General features: G+C 47.3%; 1 protein-coding gene across 2 annotated transcripts in view; it reads right to left on the reverse strand.

Annotated features, from left to right (window-relative positions):
• Positions 1 to 5,790: 5,790 nt before the first annotated feature.
• Positions 5,791 to 21,326, reverse strand: part of NDUFA10 (NADH:ubiquinone oxidoreductase subunit A10) — a 146,138-nt gene continuing 130,602 nt past the window's right edge. The window contains exon 11 of one of the 2 annotated variants that reach the window (XM_055379013.2): positions 5,791 to 10,144. The gene's annotated coding sequence lies outside the window, so the exon portion shown is untranslated. Of the gene's footprint in view, positions 10,145 to 18,683; positions 20,073 to 21,326 lie in introns of those variants that run through there. The other variant, XM_055379014.2, reaches the window with a different exon arrangement.

Here is a 21,326-nt window from a genome sequence, read left to right on the forward strand (position 1 = left end):
CAGGTGTTCAACACTACACACAGCTAATTTTTAAAAATGTTTTTGGAAAGATGAGGTCTTGCTGTGTTGCCCAGGCTGGTCTCTAACTCCTGGGTTCAAGGGATCCTCTCATCTCAGCCTCCCAAAGTGCTGGGATTACAGGAGGGAGCAACTGCCGCACCCAGCCTGTTTTTGTTTGTTTGTTTGTTTGTTTGTTTGTTGTTTTTGAGACGGAGTCTTGCTCTGTCGCCCAGGCTGGAGTGCAGTGGCCGGATCTCGGCTCACTGCAAGCTCCGCCTCCCGGGTTCACGCCATTCTCCTGCCTCAGTCTCCGGAGCAGCTGGGACTACAGGCGCCCGCCACCACGCCCAGCTGATTTTTTTGTATTTTTTTTTAGTAGAGAAGGGGTCTCACGGTGTTAGCCAGGATGGTCTCGATCTCCTGACCTTGTGATCCGCCCGCCTCAGCCTCCCAAAGTGCTGGGATTACAGGCGTGAGCCACCGCCCCCGGCTGTTTTTTTTTTTCTTTTTTAATTTTATTGCTATTAAGTGACTATTCAATGGCTAAAGTGGAAACTGCTCATATTCTAATTCCGACATAATGTTCTATAACTTCAGAGTATTTAAATAACTTATGTGAGTTACTTACATTTTATCCTATTTATAACTAGCGTAATTACGGTATCTTTATTATTGCTAATAAACTCACTAAAATAACCCAGAAACACAGCCAGAATTTTGACTTCTAAATTTGATTTTTTTCTCTTTTAGTTCTATTCCTATTATGTAAGTGATTACACAATATCTCAAATGGAGACTTAATAAGATGATGATTTTTAGGACAGTGTTTTATAAATGTATATTATATAATGTGTGAATCTTATTACTAAATTGTCACATCTTATTTGATTTCCAGACAGTGCAAGTAGAATATTTTTGTCACTGTGATTTAGAGTGTCTCCTATTGATCCAGAAACCCAATTTCCATCTCTCTTAAGAGCTAATATTGAATTTTCTCTCATTTGATTTCACTGCTGTAGTTAAGTGATTACACAATTGCTCGAATTGAAGCTGGAGAGAATTCCAGTTTTTAGCACAGTGAGTTATAAATGAAGCTCATTTGGAAGATTTCCTGGGTGTGCTGTTTCCTTCTGTTCTGGACAGCACAGGGAAAGGATGGTGGGACCACAGCAGGTGCCGTGTGTGGGGGTGGCTTTGGGTGTGGCCGGCTGTCTAGGTCAGCGGCAGGAACTTCAGAGAGGGTTTTCAATGCGCTGTCCGGAACCTGGAGAGATGTAAAAGCGAGGTTTCTTCTGTGGCCATGAGACAGGTTCACTCTAGTTATGAGACTAATATGTTCAACTCACTTCATTTTCATTACAAAAGAGTTTGGGAAACAGTGTCAGAACAAAGCACCCGTCCCCTCTGTTGCATCAGGTATGTGAGGGTGCCCCTCTCTCTGCCTCGTCTCCCCTGGTAACCTTGCAGCCACAGCGAACTTTTAAAACCGTGAACGACAGCATGAGACCTCGCTGCTCACAGAGCCCCCAGGGCCTCCAACCACCCTGAGCCTCAGGTCTCTGCTCCCTCCTGCCGACCCACCTGCCTCTGCCTGGGCCCTCCCGTCTGGCCACAGAACTTCCTCCTGTCCCATCACCATCTTGGTCTCACTCCGGACTCTTCGCATTGCTCCCCCCTCTGCCCAGAAGGCTTTTCCCACAGCCGTGTGCAGCTGCCTCCTCCCCGCCATTTGGATTCGGACTCGGGTCCCCTGTCAGTGGCCTCTCCTGGCCGCTGCAGCTGCACGGTGTGCTCCCTGCCTGCCTCCCCGCCCCACTGCCCTCCTTCCTGCTTCACAGCACTCAGTTCTAGAGTCATTTTATTTCCTATGCGCTCCTGTGTTCCGTCTGCATGACCCTCTGCAACGCAAGGTCTCAGGGGCAGAGGTTTCTCTCTTCCCTACTGACCCCTCTTGCCTAGCACTTAACAGTCGCTCATCAAGGATTTGGGGAATAAGAGAATGAACAGGGGAACCAGGGGAAGGCCCCTGAGCTCTCAGACCTGCCCACGCCCGAGTGCGGCTCTCCAGGCCTCCTGCGCAGCCCCTCACCCTGTGATCCATGGAGCCCACCTTGGGCCCACTTGCTCCCCTTGCCGGCATGTTCCCTGAGGACCACGACTGTCCTAGCTTCCATGCCAGCCTCTTGTCTGGGTTCTGTCTATGGCAGTGAGTCTCAAGTCTCCCGTTGATGGAGGTCATTAACACTGCTGGAGAAGCCAAGGTTGTAGCAAGAGGCGGGGGATGCAGGAAGAGAACTGGCTGCTGCCCACGGTGGGAAGCAGCAAGGATTGGAGGCTGTTGTGTTGAAGGAAATGCTGCTGGACCTCGTGGACCTGGGTCACTTCAGTGGCCTGGATGATCCCCAGTGGAGGCAGGAATGTACAAACCCATCCCCAGGTGTGGTCACTGGTTTTTGTGGCATCTGCAACTCACAAAACAGAGTCCACATAAATGCCACACCATCTCTGGTCCATCCCAGTGAATCCTCTACGGCTGCCCTCCAGGGCAGGCTTACATTTAGAGATGGGGAAACTGAGGCCCAAAGTCCCACCCTACAGAGGGTGGTTGACAGCCCAGGACCGAATCTCAGGTCTGATGCTTCCCAGCTGTGTGCCTCTGATATTTAGCCCTTCATCCCCTGACACCCTTGTCCAGAACACAGATGAGGGTTGTTGCACAGGTTATACGAAACGAAGTTGTGGTAAGCCCATGGGGTGCCTTTTTAACTCACCACCCACTAAGTTAATGACGTTGATTCTAGGACCTCTGCCCCCCAAATCCCACTCACTTTCCCATCTCTGAAAACTGTTCTGCCTGGGTTTGATCTGCTGACTGCTTCACACTGCTCAGAGTACAAGGACTCTTCATGGAGTGAAAGGGTAAGCATCCCTCGCTGAGAAGGGCTGTCCCCAGTGGGCACAGCCAGGGCCAGGTGTGTGCAGGTCTGAGGCACGCGATCATCCCATTCAAGAGACAGAGCAGCCAGGTGCGGTGGCTCACGCCTGTAATCCCAGCACTCTGGGAGGCCAAGGCAGGCAGATCACCTGAGGTCAGGAGTTCGAGACCAGCCTGGCCAACATGGGGAAACCCTGTCTCTACTAAAAATACAAAAATTAGCCAAGCGTGGTGGTGGGCGCCTGTAATCCCAGTTACTCAGGAGGCTGATGCAGGAGAATCACTTGAACCCAGGAAGTGGAGGTTGCAGTGAGCCGAGATCATGCCACTGCACTCCAGCTTGGGCAACAGAGCGAGACTTCAGCTCAAAAAAAAAAAAAAAAGAAAAGAAAAGAAAAAAGAGAGAGAGACAGATCAGGACATAGGTCGGTGCAGGGCTGAGGAGGGGCTGGGCAGCAACGCCTAGAGTGTGGATGACAGGGCAGCCCTGCGGAGGAGGCAGGGAAGGGTGGGGAGGCTTTAGGCTCACTATAAGCAGAGAGTGTGACCCCTTGTCAATCCTAGGAGGAGGATTCTTCCTGGAGTTGGAAAAGCATTTTGGAGATCTTGGAGCTCACCTGTAAGAATAAATGTGAGAGGAAAACTGAAGTGTTGTTGGAAATAAAAGCCCCTGGGGACACCTCTGCTGTGATAGCAGCTGGGACTCCGGAGGGCTCCCCAGGCCAGTCCTGGTCTGCGCCCCCATGCAAGGAACTCGTCTTACCATCTGGGACCGCCATTATCAGAGCCGGAGCCACTTCTCACACTCAGTGCAGGCAACTTCCTGCCTCACTCCTGGTCACAGGTGAGGAACGGAGCTTTGCCGAGAACACGGGTTTGTTGATTTGACCTTATAACCCTTAGAAGAGCAAAAACTGAATTTCCAGGCATCGTGGTCAGGTTTCAAAACATGAAGCCTGGTATGAGTCTACCTCTTTCAAAACATATGTCAATATTTCTGCTGTGGCTGAGATGGGATAACAGGAACCTGAGTTACCCGTCTGTCCGAATCAACAACAAAAAAATAGACACAATATAGGAAAGAACACTTTTCAGGACTCTGGATATGAGGAAATCAAGGACGTTATGCTTGAGAAATAGAAAACAAAGATGAGCTGAGCCCCGTCACGGCCCTGCTTACTGCCTGGAGAGGACCCAGCCTGCAGGACTCCCTAGGTTGAGAAGGCAGAGTCTAACATCTGAGGAGGGGGCTGTATTATGACGGAGGAGAGAGCTGCACAGAGTTCAACGCCAGGTTCCATGAAGGGACCCACTCAAGGGTTCGGTAGTGCAGAGATCAGAGCATGTGTGAACAAACCAGTATTTATAGGAATGCAAAAATACCTAGCACCCAACAAGGTAAGATTCATTATGTCTGGATCCAATTAAAAATGCCCAGTCCTGTCAGGAAGAAGGAAAATGTGATCTCTCATGATGAGAAAAGTCAATGGAACCTGACCTTAGTGGGCACGAGTCATGGGCTCGGGATTCAAGGACACTGAGGTAGTTGTATGACATTGCTCTGTTGACAAGAAGATTCTAACTCTGTAAGTTGTGAAAAGATTTTTTTCTGAGCTAAATATGAGTGACCAATGGCTGGTGACATGGCACCTTGAGAGCCTGAGAACATGCACCCAAGGTGGTCGGGTCTCAGCTCAGTTTTATACATTTTAGGGAGACATAAGACATCAATTAACACATGTAAGATGTACACTGATTTGGTCTGGAAAGGAGGGATAACTGGAAGCAGGGGCAGATTCAAAGATTTTCTGACTGGCAATTGGTTGAGAGTCATTAGCTAAAGACCTGGAATCAATCAAAAGGAATGTCTGGGTTAGGATAAGGGGTTGTGGAGACCAAGGTTGTGTCATGCAGATGAAGCCTCCAGGTAGCAGGCTTCAGAGCTCTTAGCAGACCTAAAACGGTGCCAGCCTGTTGGGTTTCTCCCCGATCAGGGAAAAGACCTAGAAAAGAATGAGGATTCTCTACAGAATGTAGACTTTCCCCACGAGACAGCTTTGCAGGGCCGTTTCAAAATATGTCAAAGAAATATATTTTGGGGTAAAATACTTCCATTTCTTCCAGGGCCTGCAATCTGTCGAGTGATGCTATACTAGAGTCGGGCTGGAATTTGGTATCTTACTGCTACAGAGTCTGTTTCGTCTTAAGATCTGAAATCTGAAGGTCTCTGTTTTAATGTTAATGCTGGTCAGCTGTGCCTGAATTAAAACGGGAGGAGGGTAGAAGGAGGCATGCCTGACCCCCACCTTCCCACCACAGCCTGAACTAATTTTTCAGGTTAACTTGAGAATTCCACTGGCCAAGGGGAGGGAGGGTCCATTCGTCAGGTGGGGGGCTTAGAATTTTATATTTTGTTTACAGCTCCATATGTCCAAGGGGTGAGGGGAAAGATGGTTCCATTATATAGAGCATTAAAGACACTAAAAAGGCCCAAAATCAAAATTCTAGAGATGAAAACTGCAATGTTTGATATGAAAAGTACACAGAACGGGATCCACAGAAGATTTAAGGTTGCAGGTGAAAAGATTACTGCACCTAAAGGCAGCAATAGAAACCATCCACAATGAAACACAAAGATTTTTAAGACTAACAGATAAAGGCGTGCATGCTGTGTGACTGCACTGATATACAATTCTTGGATGTGCGACCTAATGGATAGTGACAGAAAGATGGACAGGGTGGGAGAAAGAGACTTCAGAGCAGTGTGAGGAGACTTCCTGGGGTGGTGGACATGGTCGTCATCCTGTGCAGTGAAGGCTGCGTGGGTGTAAACACACAGCAAATTTACCAAACTGTACAATGCTAAAACATGCAGTTTATTCATGTCAACTGTAGCTCCATAATTCTGTGATACATAGTGGGGGAGAGAAAATTAAACATACGACATATTTGGAGGACCATTCAGCAAAATATTAACAATAGTCATGTCTAGATGGTTCATTACTAGTGGTTTGCACTTTCTTTCTTTCTTTTTTTTCCTGTCTGATTTTTCTAATTTGGGTGCCATAGATTTGCATTGCTTTTTGTAACAGTCACCCATTACCGAGTGATAAATGGTCACATGCTTAGCATCTTAATCAACACTCATTAGCTCACAGTGTTATGGGTCAGAAATTCTGCACCACATGGCCGGGCTCTCTGTTTAGGGTCTCACAAGGCCAAAATCAAGATGTGGCAGGGCTGCCTTCTGTGAGGAGGTTTGGGGCAGAATCCCTGTCCGTCTCATTAGGGATGTTGGTCATTTGTTGCCTTGCGTCTGTTTGACTGAGGTCCCGTTTCTTGCTTGCTGTCAGCTGGGGCTGCTTCTGATCTGTGGAGGCTGCCTGCAGCTTCTCGGCTCATGGTCTCCTTCGCCAGGTGTTAAAGCAAACTAAATATGGCCTGTGATGGACTCCGTACTTCTATATTTGAGTCCTTGTGAATGAACTGTAACCTGGCTTAAAAGTCAGACAAGAGGCTGGATGCAGTGGCTCAGGCCCGTAATCCCAGCACTTTGGGAGGCCGAGACGGGCAGATCACGAGGTCAAAAGATGGAGAGCATCCTGCCTAACACGGTGAAACCCCGTCTCTACCAAAAAATACAAAAATTAGCCGGGCGTGGTGGCAGGTGCCTGTAGTCCCAGCTACTCGGGAGGCTGAGGCAGGAGAATGGTGTGAACCTGGGAGGCAAAGGTTGCAGTGAGCCAAGATCGCGCCACTGCACTGCACTCCAGCCTGGGCGACAGAGCAAGACTCCATCTCAAAAAAAAAAAAAAAAAGTCAGACAAGATTGAAAACTTAATTTAGGAGTATATGCCTCCCTGTAACAATAGCTGAGTCTTGGCCAATCCCAGCGGCCACACTTCATAGACTGCTGAGTATTCAAACTGTGTTCAAATAATGCAAACAACGAGCTACAACCAGTCCAGCCGTTCCGCACCTCACTACAAATTTCTGTACGTCATTTCCCTTTTTTTGTCTATAAATCTTCCACCACGTGGCTGCGCGGGAGTCTCTGTGAATCTGCTGTGATTCTGGGGGCCGCCCGATCCGCAAATTGTTCATTGCTCAATTAAACTCTTTTAAATTTAATTTGGCTGAAGTTTTTCTTTTATTGCAGGCCACAGCGCAGCTTCCTCCAGGCTGCAGGAGCACAAGTCTCTGACCCTGAGTCCCTCCTTTCCCGTCTCTCACCCCTCAAATCAGATGTGAAGGGCTCAGGCGATTTCAATCAGCACCCAAATAGTTGCCCTCTTGGTGAACTCGAAGCCAGCTGATTAGTGACTTTAATTACATTTGTGAAAAATCTTCACTGCCATGTCATGTATCACACAGGGTCTGCCACATCCCAGGGGAGGAAATCACCCAAGGCAGGTACAATAGGGGGTGGAAATCTTTGGGCCACTTTAGAATTCTGCCTACCATAAATGTGTAAAAAGATTAAACTTTCTACAAGAGAAAGGAAGGTCACTCTGAGCTGCATTTTTGTTCAGGAACAGAGAACTCATTGAAACCTACAGGCAGAGCTTGTGCAAAGGGAGAGAGCAGAGAGAACGGCCAATCAGTGGAAAGTTACTCTTCCTGCTTGGAGGAGACATTTTCCTCTATTTTAAAGGCAGCTGTGATGTGATAAACACAAGAGAAGAGCAGCCCCAGCCCCCCACCCCATGCACTGATTTCCAGGAGTGGGGCCATGAGCTGGGGGCCCCTGCTGCTCCTGCACCCCCCACCTGTGGTCCCCTGGGGGTTAGGTGACCTGCTGGGTCAGACACCAGCTCTCAGGGAGCCGCAACTCCTGGCATAGGTGCAATGTCTTGGAGTGACAGCAGATTTTTTCAGGCCTAGCTCTGAACTCTCCAAACACAAATCCTCCTAGAAGTCAGCACCCCTCAGTGCCTCACCCTGGAGCTTTGCCACATCACCATTTATTAAGAGAGGGATGCATCTGCCCTGCACACCCTGAAGGGACAATTTCCACCCCACCAGCAAGGGGACATCAGTGTGTCCCCCCAGGGCCCTACTGGAGCACCCACCAAGAGGCCCCAAGTGCCCCTGGGGAGAGGGAACTTCAGGAACTCGTCACCTCTCACTGTGCCCCTCTGCTACTCACCGGTCACTCCCCAGAGCCCATCACAGTGACCCAGCACTCCTGAAATGTGAGTTCAATGCTTCAAACTTTCTGCAATACTGACTCTTCAGGCGGACGGTTCATGGTCCCTGAATTCATGATCAGTTATTAAAAATAATAAAATACTTCATCTGTAGGGTGCTTGTGGCCCCCAAAGTGTTTCCTAAGGGTGTACTACCCGAAATCAAAACAAGAAAGGCCCAAATCGTGGGCTCTAATGCTTCCCAGTGCCCGCCCCCCAGCATTCCAACCAGACATGAAGCCACCAGAAGCATGATCTTAACGAGCAGCATGCCAGCAGGGTTCCCCTAGCTCACAGAGCCCTGCAACCCCAGAACCTGCTTGGAGACCCAGAGGGCAGCCCAGACGCCACCTCCAGCTTTCCCACCTCCATCTGGGCCGCCCTCCCAGCAATCTCGAGTCCTGGGGATCAGGGACCATCTTATTCCTCTTTGCAGGCCCAGGCCCTGCCTGTGCCCAGCACAGTACATCTTTGTGGGATAAACGACAGGAGTAATGAATTCACTCTCAAAGCCTGAAGATTATCGAAACAGCCAGGGTCGGGAAGAGAAAAAGGTGAGCACGCAACGCGTGGAGGGAGGGAAGCCAGGGCTGAGGGACACCTGGCGTGGACCCTGGGGAACCCGGCCTCCCTCCTGCCCACTGCCCTGCCCCACCAGAGCCTTGCACTTGAGGGTCCAGGGTCTCTCAAGCCCTGTGACCCTGTGCGGGAGCACTCTGTTCCTGTCTTCAATCTTTTTGTGTTTTTAATGCATATCTCTCTAATTCAGTCTCTTGTTTTCTTTTCCCCTAAACCCAGTGGTACAAAAACCAAGGGGGGTGAGATTGTATCTCTGTTTGTTTTGATGGATTGAACATTTTCTTTCCTTGTTCTACATTTTTCAGATTTCTGGGGATTGTTTTCCACCTCTTGATGTTATCTGGGCTCTGGCCAACAGCAACACACACTCTGCCTGTGCCTGAGGGCGGAGTGCGGAAGCAGGGGGCTCAACTTTTGGCTAAATTTAGCTTCTCTTGGGCAGATTTATCTCCATTAATCATAACCAAGCAGAGTTGCTGGAAACTGTGCTTCCCTCGATCCAGCCGCCTGCGTGAATAAGTACTTCCATCCCAGAGAGGATTTCCTGGAGCGAATGCCAATAGTCTCCCTAAACAGCCAGGCAAGCCACAGCAAACAAACAAAAACAACCAAAAACAAAAGGAACAGCAGCAGCTGGCACAGAGGCGGGTGCTCAGCCTTGTTTTTTCTGCAGGTCCCGCACCAAGGAAGTGGAAAAACACACAAGGCTCCCTCAGGCCGGATCCCTGTGTCCCAAGACAGCCGGAGAAGGGGATGGGGACACTGCCCAGCTGTGGGCACCTGCACTTGGAGGTCACCCCACCACCGCCTGGGAAAGCCTCGAAGCCTCATAGCACAGGGGTGGCCAGAGTACTCCCTGAACTGCGAGTCTGGTTAGTTCTTGGTGGTGGGCACAGGTGAGTGACGTCTACCTTCCGCACTTGTCTCTGCGTGTGAGATACTTGGTTATTGGAAAAAAACGAAATCTGTGAGTCTTTGGATCCCTGTTTGGCCCAGGAACAGGCCACCCTCTTCTTTACTGAGTCAATGCTAAAGTCACTGTTGACCCAAAGCATAGGGATGAGCGGGAGACGTTTCAGACTCCAACAGGTGCTCCATCTGGTGGCGACTTCAGGAACATCTTCCAAGTCAAGGTGGCAGGTGTGCACCTGTGGGCTCCTTCTTGAAGGCCCGTCCTGCAGGGACCCATCCAGGAAGGAAGGCTGAGGAACTGCAGGGAGCTGAGGGCTGGGCATGACCACAGACCACGATGGTTTTTCTGGGTGCATCATTCAACCACTATTTCCGAGAGCCTGCCCTGGTCCAGGCACTATGTGCTGGCAATCCAAAGAGGGGCTGTGGGCTGGGGTCTGAGTGTCAGACAGCAGCTGAGTAGAAGGTTTTAATCAGCGTTTTCCAGCACGTGAACTGTAAGACTTGCAGGCAGAGAGCTTCCTGTCTCCTGAAGGATTGAAACAAGAGCTTGGGGTCAGTTGGAAGAGGGTGGGAGGTGGCTCTGCTATCCTGGGAGCCCACAATATCCAGTCTGGACCACTGGGTCCTCTGAGGTCCAGGCAAGATGGCATTGAGCCAAGCTCTGTTTCTCATACTCTATGGAGGACCATTGGATGAGCAGATTGTGACAAGGGCTGGCAGGAGGCCCACCAAGTGCTGGTGGGACTGGGGGAGGTCAACTCTGCCCTCAGGCTGGGGCCTTATCTGAGGAGCAGGTGCTGCTGGTGATGCCTGGAGCCCACCAACATACCCGGTACCCGGGATCAACGTCCTCTCACCTGAGTCACTCTGAGGTGCACGCCCCTGTGCTGAGCCTCAGTATCCTCAGCTGCAGAAGGGGCAGATAGACAAGAAGAACTCTAGGGCCCTCCTCCCCAGTCTGTGACTCCATGAGTAACACACATGTATGACAGACGCATGACAGGCCTGACACTGCTGCTCCCTCCATATGGCACACAACCCTGCCTCTCAGGCATCCCAGGGCTTCCTGGCAATGCCCCTCTGTGTGCAGCCAGGAACAAAGAGGCTCAGGACCTGGGTGGGACAGAGCCCGGGGGACCAGCAGAGGCTCGGTGCTCCATGGATTGTGGGGCCAGCAGGGTGTGGCAACCGACAGAGGGGCTCCTGCCACTGTGTCTGTTCCCTGATAGTCCAGTTCCTCCCTGGTCAGCAGCCCTGGATCAGGGGCATCTGAGGTAGGATGGACACCCAGTACCCGGTCACATTTACTGTCCAATTTGCCAGGGCAAGCTGTTTGCCTGGGAGTCCATCCCTGCTTTGGGAGCCTCCCCAGAGCTGGACACACAGCCCCAACCCAGGACCCCAACCCCACTGAGGGTGGCAGCCACACAGAGGACCAGGCGGGTTCACAGCAGCACATGCTGGAAGTGAGGAAAGCCCCTTGTGCAGTCATCAAGGCTAAGCAGGGAGGTGGTGCTGGCGTGAAGATGATTTTACAATAAGATCTCTAGGATGATCGCCCACCAGCTGCCCCACCAGGCTGTAAAAACCCACTCCCACTGCAATGCTAAGCAAAAGTATTTCCCCACAATAGAACAGACACCACCCTCTGCCCTGCTGGCAGTCACCAGGAGAGAGGCACTGTCCTGAGCAGGGAGAATTCAGCATGAATAGCCTTGCTTCATCATTACATAGAAAGAGGGGGATTCAAGAAGGCTGTGTCCAGACTTGGGGGCCTACCATGGTGATGCCCAGTGTCAGTGCAGTGGATGCAGACAGTATTCCAAGTGTCCAGTTCCTTCCCTCAGGCACATGGAGACTGAGTCCCTCTGCGCCAGCCTCTGCAGACTATGCTGCTGGCTGCTAACCCTGGCCACAGGGCCATGGAAAGGAGAGGCACGTGTGGCTTCTGGGAGAAAGCACTGAGGAGCTGCAGCTCTCCCTCCAGCTGTCTCCTCCCACAGTGATGGGAAGAGGCTCTCCAAAGGCAGGAGCGGAGGAGCCACAGCCTGCAGTGGCCAGGCCCCTGCCACGAGGAGCTTCCATGTGGGGACAGAGCCTGGGACCCTCAGCTGGACCAGCAGTAGACTGTGTGCCTGCAAATATTACACTGCATGCTAAGCTACCAAGATCTGGGGAGTGTACATTACTCCACTTGGTTATTACACATGCACCTGGCCTAGCCTGGGCTAGCTCCCAGGTTGGTGATGAGCAAAAAGAAAATAAAGGTATAAGAACAATGTTGCATTAAAGAGAGAATATCAATAGATAGAATTTTTTTTTTAATAAAAGAGCCAAATGGAAATTCTGAAAAGTATAAAAACTGATATTAAAAAATTCAGTAGAGGGTCTCAACAGTAGATTTAAACTGGGAGAAGAAAAAAATCACAAGTTTGAAGAAGATAGGTCTATTGAGATTATGCAAAATGAAGATCAAAGAGAAAAAAGAATGAAGTAAAACAGACCCTCAGAGAAATGTATAAGACCATTAGGTGCACCAACATGTGCATAATTAGAGTAACAGAAACTGGGGGTAGGGCAGAGATGGGGAAGGAGAGACAGAGAAAGAGAGGAACAGAAAAAAGATTCGAAGAAATAATAACAAAAAAATCCCAAATATATTGACAAACATCAATCTATACATCCAAAAGCTCAACAAACTGCAAGTAAAAGAAACACAAAGAGATCCACAAATGAACACGTCATAGTAAAAATGCTGAAAGTCAAAGAAAATAAGACAATCTTGAAAAAGCAAAAGAAAAGCCACTTCTCACTTACAGAGGAACCACAGTAAGACTAACAGCTGACTTCTCATCAGAAACAATGGAGGACTGAAGGTGATGGGATGATATATTTAAAATTCTCAAGGAAATAAACTGTCACCCAGAAATCATATATGCAGCAAAGCTATCTTTCAAAAATTAAAATGAAATAAGGACATTCCCAAATGAGTAAAACTGGAAGAATTTATTGGTAGCATACCCAAGAAATACTAAAGAAAGTTCTTCAGGCTAAAAGCAAGTGACCCCAGTTGGTAATTCAAATTCACATTTTAAAAAAAAAGCACCAGTAAATACAATTATGCAACTATAAAAGACAGTAAAATGCATGCTACTTCTCCTTTCTTATCTTAAATGATTTAAAAGGTAATTGTATATTCTTCCTGATAACTTTCTTTAAAAAACAAAAGAGCTATTGTATAAAATGGTATGTATATAATGTATTTTGGGGTGCATAACATATGGAAATGTAATATACTTGTCAATAACAGGACAAAAGAGGTGGGTGGGAACAAAGCTGTATTGGGATAAAGAAATTACTCCAGAGAGTAACTTGAATCCATAGGAACAAATGAAGAGTACCAGAAATAGTAAATAGAAGTTAATATAACAAAAGCTATAAATACATACTTGCTCTCCTTCCCTCTCAGTTTTATTAAGAAACATAAAATTGTATAAGATAATAACAACAATGCATATCGTTGGGTTAGTAACATTTATAGATGTAATCTGCATGAAAATAATATCACAAAAAAGGAAAAATATAATATATATGAGTAGTGTTCTGGCCAAGCACGGTGGCTCTCACCTATAATCCCAGCACTTTGGGAGGCTGCGGCAGGCAATCGCTTGAGCCCAGGAGTTCACGACCAGCCTGGGCAACATAGCAAAAAATCATCTCCACAAAAAATACAAAAATTAGCTGGGCATGATGGCACACACCTGTAGTCCCAGCTACTTGGGAGGCTGATGTGGGAGGATTGCTTGAGCTCAGAAGGTCAAGGCTGCAGTGAGCCATAATTAGCCCACTGCACTCCAGCCTGCGTGACAGAGTGAGACCCTATCTTAAAAAGAAAAAGAGAGAGAGAGAGAGAAATGTTTCTACATCTAATTGGAATTAAGCTACTGTAAATTTAATGGTGATTCTGATAAGATGTATATGGTAAGACTTACGGCAACCACTAAGAAAACAACATTTAAAACTATAGAAAAAAAGATTAAAAATGTAAATGTTACATTAGAAAAAAGTCACATATACATAAAGTCACATATATATGAAAATAGTCACATATATATGAAAAAGAAAGCAGTACAGAGAAAATGAAGAACAAAAAATACATAAAATATACAAAACAAAAATTAAAATGGTAGACATAAATCCAACCATATTAATTAGAACAGTAAATTTGAATGGATTAAACAACTCATTCAAAAGGCAGAGATGGTCAGATGATTACAAAAAGAAAAAAAGAGATCTAGCAATGACATGCTGTCCACATAGGGCGGACTTTAGGTCAAGGATATAGATTGAAAGGAAAAGGATGGAAAAAGACATATTATGCAAACGGCACCACAAGAAAGTTCGAGTGGCTATACTAATACCAGACAAAATAGACTTTAAAACAATAGTGTTTCTAGGGATAAATAGTAACAATAAAAGGCTCAATCCATTAAGAAGGTACAACAATTATACACATATATGCACCTAACACTATACCACTAAAACACACAAAGCAAAAACTGACAGGAATGAAGGGCAAATTAGACAATTCAACAATAATAGTTGGATATTTTAGTATCCTCGTTTCCAACAACAGATATAACAGCTAGGTAGAAGATAAACAAGGAAATAGATTTAAATGGCACAATAAACCAACTAGATCTAGCAGACTTCAATATAACACCACACCCAACAACAGTAAACCATACATTCTTCTTGAGTGCACATGGAACATTTTTTTAGGAGAGAGTATATGCTAGGCCATAAACAAATCTCAAAGAATTTTAAAGCATGGAAATGATAGTATATTCTGTGATCCTGATGGAATTGAAGTCAAGAATGGAGAGAAAACTTGTGAAACTTGCAAATATGTATTAATTAAATAAAACGCTTTTAAACGACTAAAGAGTAAAAGAAGAAATCAAAAGGTAAATTATAAAAATACTTTGAGATAAATGAAAATGAAGACACAACATATCAAAACTAATGGGGTTCAAACAGTTAAAACAGTACTTAGAAATTTATGACTGTGACTGTATTTAAAAAGTAGTAATATCTCAAATTTTTCTAACATCTTAAGACACTGGAAAAAGTACATATAAAACCTATGGAAGCAATGGGAAGGAAATAATACAGACTAGATTGGGATTTAGTGGAATATAAAATTTAAAAATAATAGAAAAAAATCAGTGAAACCAAAACCAGTTTCCTTGCAAAGATCAACAAAAATTACAAACCCTTAGCTAGACTGACCAAAAAAAAAAATATAGAGAGAGAGAGAGAAAGAGAAGAGACTCAAACTACTATAATCAGAAATATAAAGGAGACATATTACTACTGATCTTACAGAAATAAAAAGGACTTATAAAGGATGGCAAGTGTTGGCAAGGATGTGGAGAGACGGGAATCTTTACGATTGCTGGTGGAAATGGACAATGGTGCTGCCACTTTAGAATATAGCACAACACTTCCTCAAACACTTAAACAGAGAATTACCATATAACACAGCAATGTCACTCCTAGGTAAATACCCCAGAGAAATGAGGACATGTCCATGCAGGAACTCATATATTAATGTTCATAGCAGCATTATTTACAACAGGCAAAAGGTGGAAAGAGCAATGCCTCTCAGCTGATAAATGAATAAACAAAATGTGATATACCCATACAATGGAGTGCTGTTTGGCCACGGAAAGGAAAGAAGTACTAACACGACACAGGTGAACCTTGAAAACATCATGCTAAGCGAAAAAAAATCCACTCCCAAAGAAATATCCATAAGTAGATTAGCAGTTGCTTAGTGAGGGGAGGGGAAAATAGTGAGGTCGATACTAAAGGGCATAGGATTTCTTACAATTTTCTAGAAATGGGTGATGGTTGCTGCTATGCTTTGAATGTTTGTCTGCTCCACAATTCATGTTGAAAATTAACTGCCAATGTAATGGTTTGGGTGGTGGGGCCTTTAAGAGGTGATTAGGTCACAAGCATGTCCCCTCATGGGTGAGTGTGACGCCTTAATAAAAGGTATTTCAGAAGTGAGTTCTCTCCTGGCTCTTTCACTCTTCTGCCATGTGAGGAACAGTGTTTCTCTCCTCTGGAAGACACAGTGTTCAAGGCACCATCCTGGAAGCACAGACTGGGGCCCTCACCAGATATCAAGGCTGACAGCACCTTGAAACTGAACTTTCCAGCCTCCAGAACTGTGAGCTGGTAAAGTTCTGTCCACTATAAATTATCCAGCCTGTGGTACTTTGTTACAGCAGCACAAAAAGACGAAGACAGTTGCATTTATCTCTGAATGTGTTAAGAACCATTGAGTTGGACACTTAAATAAAACATACAAAAAGAGCCCTCATGCCTGTAATCCCAGCACTTTGGGAGGCTGAGGCGGGCAGATCACCTGAGATCAGGAGTTCGAGACTAGCCTGACCAATGTGGTGAAACCCCATCTCTACTAAAAATACAAAATAAGCTGGGTGTGGTGACACATGCCTGTAATCCCAGCTACTCAAGAGGCTGAGGCAGAAGAATCGCTTGAACCCAGAAGGTGGAGGTTGCAGTGAGCCAAGAGCACACCACTGCACTCCAGCCTGGGTGACAAGAGTGAAACTCTGACTCAAAAAAAAAAAAAAAAGAGTTAGCCTAATGAGCACAGCAAAACATCAATGGGAAAATAACTTATGCCTGAAAAAAATTTAAAAAGCTTATCGAGATTCCTACAATGAAACAGAGGAGAATGGAAAGTAACTGTAGAAACATGAGATTAGCCTGGGTAGCAAACAATAATACACATCAGGTGCTGGGCATTGGCCGTAATTTGGTCTGGAATTCTAATAACCCTAGCAAAGATCAAAACATGCCCAGCTCCATCTCACCCAAAGGCTGGATGATCCTGGCTCCACAGGACACCCATTTAAAAGACAGCCCATTCACCCACCCACTGGATGGCTGGAATCTCAGTAATGCCTGACCTGGCCTCACACTGGACGTGTCTGCCTGGCCCTGAACGCCTGCTGGAAGGATCCCAACCCTGACTCCTGCCTTGTCTCACCTTCCTTAGGGTCAGAATCCTGCCCCTCAAACACTGAAAGTGTAGCTTTCTCCGGTGGACTCTGGCAGGACAAGTCAGAGCCCCGACCCCTCGCACCATTAGCAGCCCCTGGCAGAAATCCCCCGGTCCCACTCCATCCCCACAGTGACCCATAAGGGCTCCTTCCCCAAGCAGGAGTGGGAAATGGCAGGATTTGGGCACCCACCCTTCTCAGTAAGGGCTTGATCAGATGCACCTCACACACTTGCTTAGATAACTTGCAGAATTTCTGCAGCCTGTCTTGAGTTTATTTTGGCTCAAATCATTATATTAACTTGCAAATAATAGCAATGCAGAACACAGGCTTGGGCTGGGGCCAGCTCCCCACTGATGTCCCCACAGTGGACACAGGAAAAACAAGCCTTCATCTCTCCCAGGTCAAAAACATTAAAGCATGAGCAGATGGAATCCTAATAGGAGTTGTCAATCTGAGCCTTTGGGGATTTGCTGATGGTGACATCCCAAGGTCAGGGGCAGGAACCAGGGTCCCGGAGAAGCTGTCCGTCCTGTGTTCCAAGCCAGCATGGGCTCTGCTGAAGCAGATGGGAGGGCAAGACGGCTGCAGTCACAGCTGCCCTGGGCCTGGCTGCCCTCTCCAATGTGCTAGCCAACAGGGAGCGGGCGGCGCAGACAGCCTGGAGAGAGTGGGGCCGCAGCTTCCCATTCGGAATACGAAAGGAAAGGCCTGATGCAGCTGCCTTCAGATGGATAGAGGCCAAAAAGATGGTCTTAGGACATAAAGCAAGACAAGTCACTTCCAATCGGGGTCATTCAACAGCCATGTCTACAAGAATTAATTTGTGAATTAAACAAATGTTACTGTTAGAGAAATGAACTGGAAGAGAATGTTACATTTGCATAAGAAGAATGGAAGAAAGGGGCACTTCTGTGGAAGATGGAGGATTTGACACTGAGAACTAGCATGCGCCTTGTGATTTCAGTGAATCGTGGTAAAAAGGAGATGTTGGAATTCACTGAGAATGATGACAAGGCTGCGGGAAAAGATGATAAGCTGACACCTGGGCAGCTGAAATACAGACAGTGGGCGAGCAGGATCACAGCTCTGATTTGGAGGAACAAGCGGATGTTGCATTACTTCTAAAATCACCTAGTGTTTAACAGCCATGCTGAACCCCACTGCATTTAAATAAAGCAGAGGGACGAAGCCATAGCAGAACTTTGGGGTATCCCTGCTCCTCTCTTGCTCCTGGTGCTCACAAGCAAACAGGTGGCTTGGCAAATGTGTTTGTTTAGGACACCTGGCCTCCTCTGCAGCCCACTGCGATGCCTACGGTCTCTGTTGACTCAAGGTGTCTCTCTAGGTCAGAGCTTTTAGACTCCAGAGTTGATCTGGAATACCTCAGAGTGGAGAAGTTTTGCTGAGTTCTCATTTAACATTTTAAAAAAGCAGTAGCACATGTTTGATTGTTGCTTATAAGATAAATACTCAATTTTTTTTTTTTTTTTTTTTTTTTTTTGAGACGGAGTCTCGTTCTGTCACCCAGGCTGGAGTGCAGCGGTGCGATCTCGGCTCACTGCAAGCTCCACCTCCCGGGTTCATGCCATTCTCCTGCCTCAGCCTCCTGAGTAGCTGGGACCACAGGCGCCCGCCACCACGCCTGGCTAATTTTTTGTATTTTTAGTAGAGTTCCTGGCCAGGCATGGTGGCTCATGCCTGTAATCCCAGCACTTTGGGAGGCCAAGGCAGGTGGATCACCTGAGGTCAGGAGTTTGAGATTGGCCTGGCCAACGTGGTGAAATCCCATCTCTACTAAAAATACAAAAATTAACCGGGTGTGGTGGTGGGTGCCTGTAATCCCAGCTACTGGGGAGACTGAGGCAGGAGAATTGCTTGAACCCGGGAGGCGGAGGTTGCCGTGAGTCGAGATCCCGCCACTGCACTCCAGCCTGAATGAGTGAAACTCTGTCTGAAAAGAAAAAAAAAAAAAAGATATTCCTGATCCATCACAATGTGTGGCCCCACAGTCAGCCCTCACATGAAGAGACTGATCAAAACAGGGTCCTTGGCTTAGGGTCCAGGACCCCCTTGCAATGATACACAAATATTAGTGTTGGAATACAGCATTTCTTAGTACCATCTCCGCAGGAAGCATAACTTCAGTTATTATTCAACATTCTCAATGGCCTCTGTGTACCTGAAAAACAAAGTTTGGCCAGGACAAAACTACGTGCACCATATCTTGTACTAAGTTCTTCACTGTCCAGGTTGAATGTTACAGGTTAAGACACAGACATTTCAGAGTAAAGCTGACCCACAGAAGGACAGTCCTGTGCTGCAGGATGGCATTTTAGGCAACGCGAACCACATATACGGTGGCAGTTCCATATAAGATTGTCATATTACATTTTTACTACACCTTTTCTATGTTGAGCTATGTTTAGATACACAAATACTTAGCATTGTGTCACAGTTGCCTGCAGTATTCAGCACAGTCACATGCTGTACAGGTCTGCAGCTTAGGAGCAATAGGCTCCATCCAGCATGCAGCCTCGGTGTGTAATAGGCTATACCACCTAGGGGAGCTGCAGGCACACTCTATGATGTTCGTATAATTATGAAATTGCCTAACAATGCATTTTTGCAGAACATATTCTTGTCATTAAGTGATGCATGACTATAGTTTTCTCATTCACAGTCCTTCCTGTGTGCTCCAGCACTAAGCATCAATGCCTTCCATACAAGGCTGGACCGGTTCAGACACCAGCAGGACCTAGTGGCCCAGGATGGATGTCAGATGGTCAGGTGAGTGAAAGGATAAGCAGGGAGAATTTAGAAATTCTGCTAAATTTGCTGTGGCTCAGATACGTGATGGCATGGCTGTAGTCCCGTCATCGATTTTTCTCTCTGTAAACTCTTCGAATGTCTGGATTCCTTCACAGGATGATGCTTCCCCAGTGCCCAGGGTGCATGGCCTGAGTCATCCCTGCTAAGTTCTGCTAACGACCACCTTTCTCTAACAGTACCTGAAATCAACATTTTATAGAGTGCTGGGTTTGTGAGTAAGTTGGTAGCTAGAAGGAAGAAAAAAATTCTTATGTTTTTGTTTTAAAAACATACCCAAGTCGCCTGAAGCTTTAATGCTGTATGATGACGTATGGGTGAGGACTTTTGGTTGCACATAACCGAATGATCTGGAATCATTTAACAGGAAAGTGAATTTACAGGGGTTCTGGGACAGCCTTACGTACCAGGGCTGGGACGCAGACCAGGAACGGATGGAAGCAGGGAAGGGAGAATGCTGCTCTCGGTTTCAGGCCACGTCCTCGCTCTGTATCGCCTTCATCCACTTCACCCACAGCCCACCTATGCCACACAGTGGACATGTCCTTAGTTCCACCACCCAAGCAAAACATGACTTCTCTTTCTCAGCTTTGTTTCCAATGCCAAGGGGGAGATCATGGTTCTCGCAGAAACCAGCTGGCACAGTTGAGTCAGGTTTATCCCAGAAGGAATTGGTAAAGAGACTATGTACAAATGTGTAGGCAGGGGGCAAGGAAACCACAGCGGACAGCATCATTTCTGGAGGCCAGCAACGGTGAGGCTGTTAGCCTCCCTCACCTGAAGGAACGAGGGCAGAGAGCCTGGCCCTGAACGCCTACGTGGAGAGGCTGCCTTGGGGAGCCGGGACCCTCACTGGGGGTTGTAGCCAGCAACAGGAAACTAGTTGGGATGAAGCCAAGAGTAAGTACCCTGCCCTGGCAGTACTCTCTGCCCCTCTGATCCCCTGCTGAGATTCACCACCAGGCAAACCCAAAAGGAAGCCAGGGCAGGGGGTGGGCTGATGCGGCTCAATCAGGCCAGCAGCAGCACAGGGTGCACAGCAGAGAACACAGTAGAGAACTGGATCATGATCTGCAGAGAGGACCGGAAGTATGTGCACAGAAGGGCTCTGATTGGCCCAGCATGGACCATGTGCCCATCTCTGAGCCAATCAGAGAGCCTGGGGGAGGAGTCTGTGCCAATACGGCAGCCCTGCCATGAATGTGGCTGTTGTGATTGTCTTAGTCCATCTGTGTTGCTGTAACAAAATACTACAGACTAGATAGATTATAGAAAAAGAATAGAACATTATTTTTCAAAGCTCTGGAGGTAGGAAGTCCAAGATCAGGGTAGGTCTGGTGTCTGGTGAGGGCGGCTCTCTGCAGCCTTATGGCTGCGTCCTCCAGAGGGGAGAACTGCTGTGTCTCCACGTGGCAGAAGAGATGGAAGGGGTAGAAGTGCCCTGCTCAAGCCCTTCCATAAGGCACTAATCCATTCATGAGGACCTGATCACCTCCTAAAGGCCCCACTTCTTAACACTGCTGCATTGGGGGTTAAGTTTCAACACGAATTTTGAGGGGACACACATCATTCAAACCACGCAGTGGGGGTGGGGAGCACGGCAGGGAAGGTGCCTAGATAAAGTCAGGTAGTCCTGAGCTCCACCATCCCAGCCTCACTCCTTCTCCCTGCCTCCCGTCCTCAACTCCATCATCCCAATCTCATTCCTCCCTGCCTCCCGTCCTCAGCTCCATCCCAGCCTCACTCCTTCTCCCTGCCTCCCGTCCTCAGCTCCAT

The sequence above is a fragment of the Gorilla gorilla genome, chromosome 11, assembly GCF_029281585.2.
Source record: "Gorilla gorilla gorilla isolate KB3781 chromosome 11, NHGRI_mGorGor1-v2.1_pri, whole genome shotgun sequence".
In the NCBI taxonomy this organism is placed as follows: domain Eukaryota; kingdom Metazoa; phylum Chordata; class Mammalia; order Primates; family Hominidae; genus Gorilla; species Gorilla gorilla.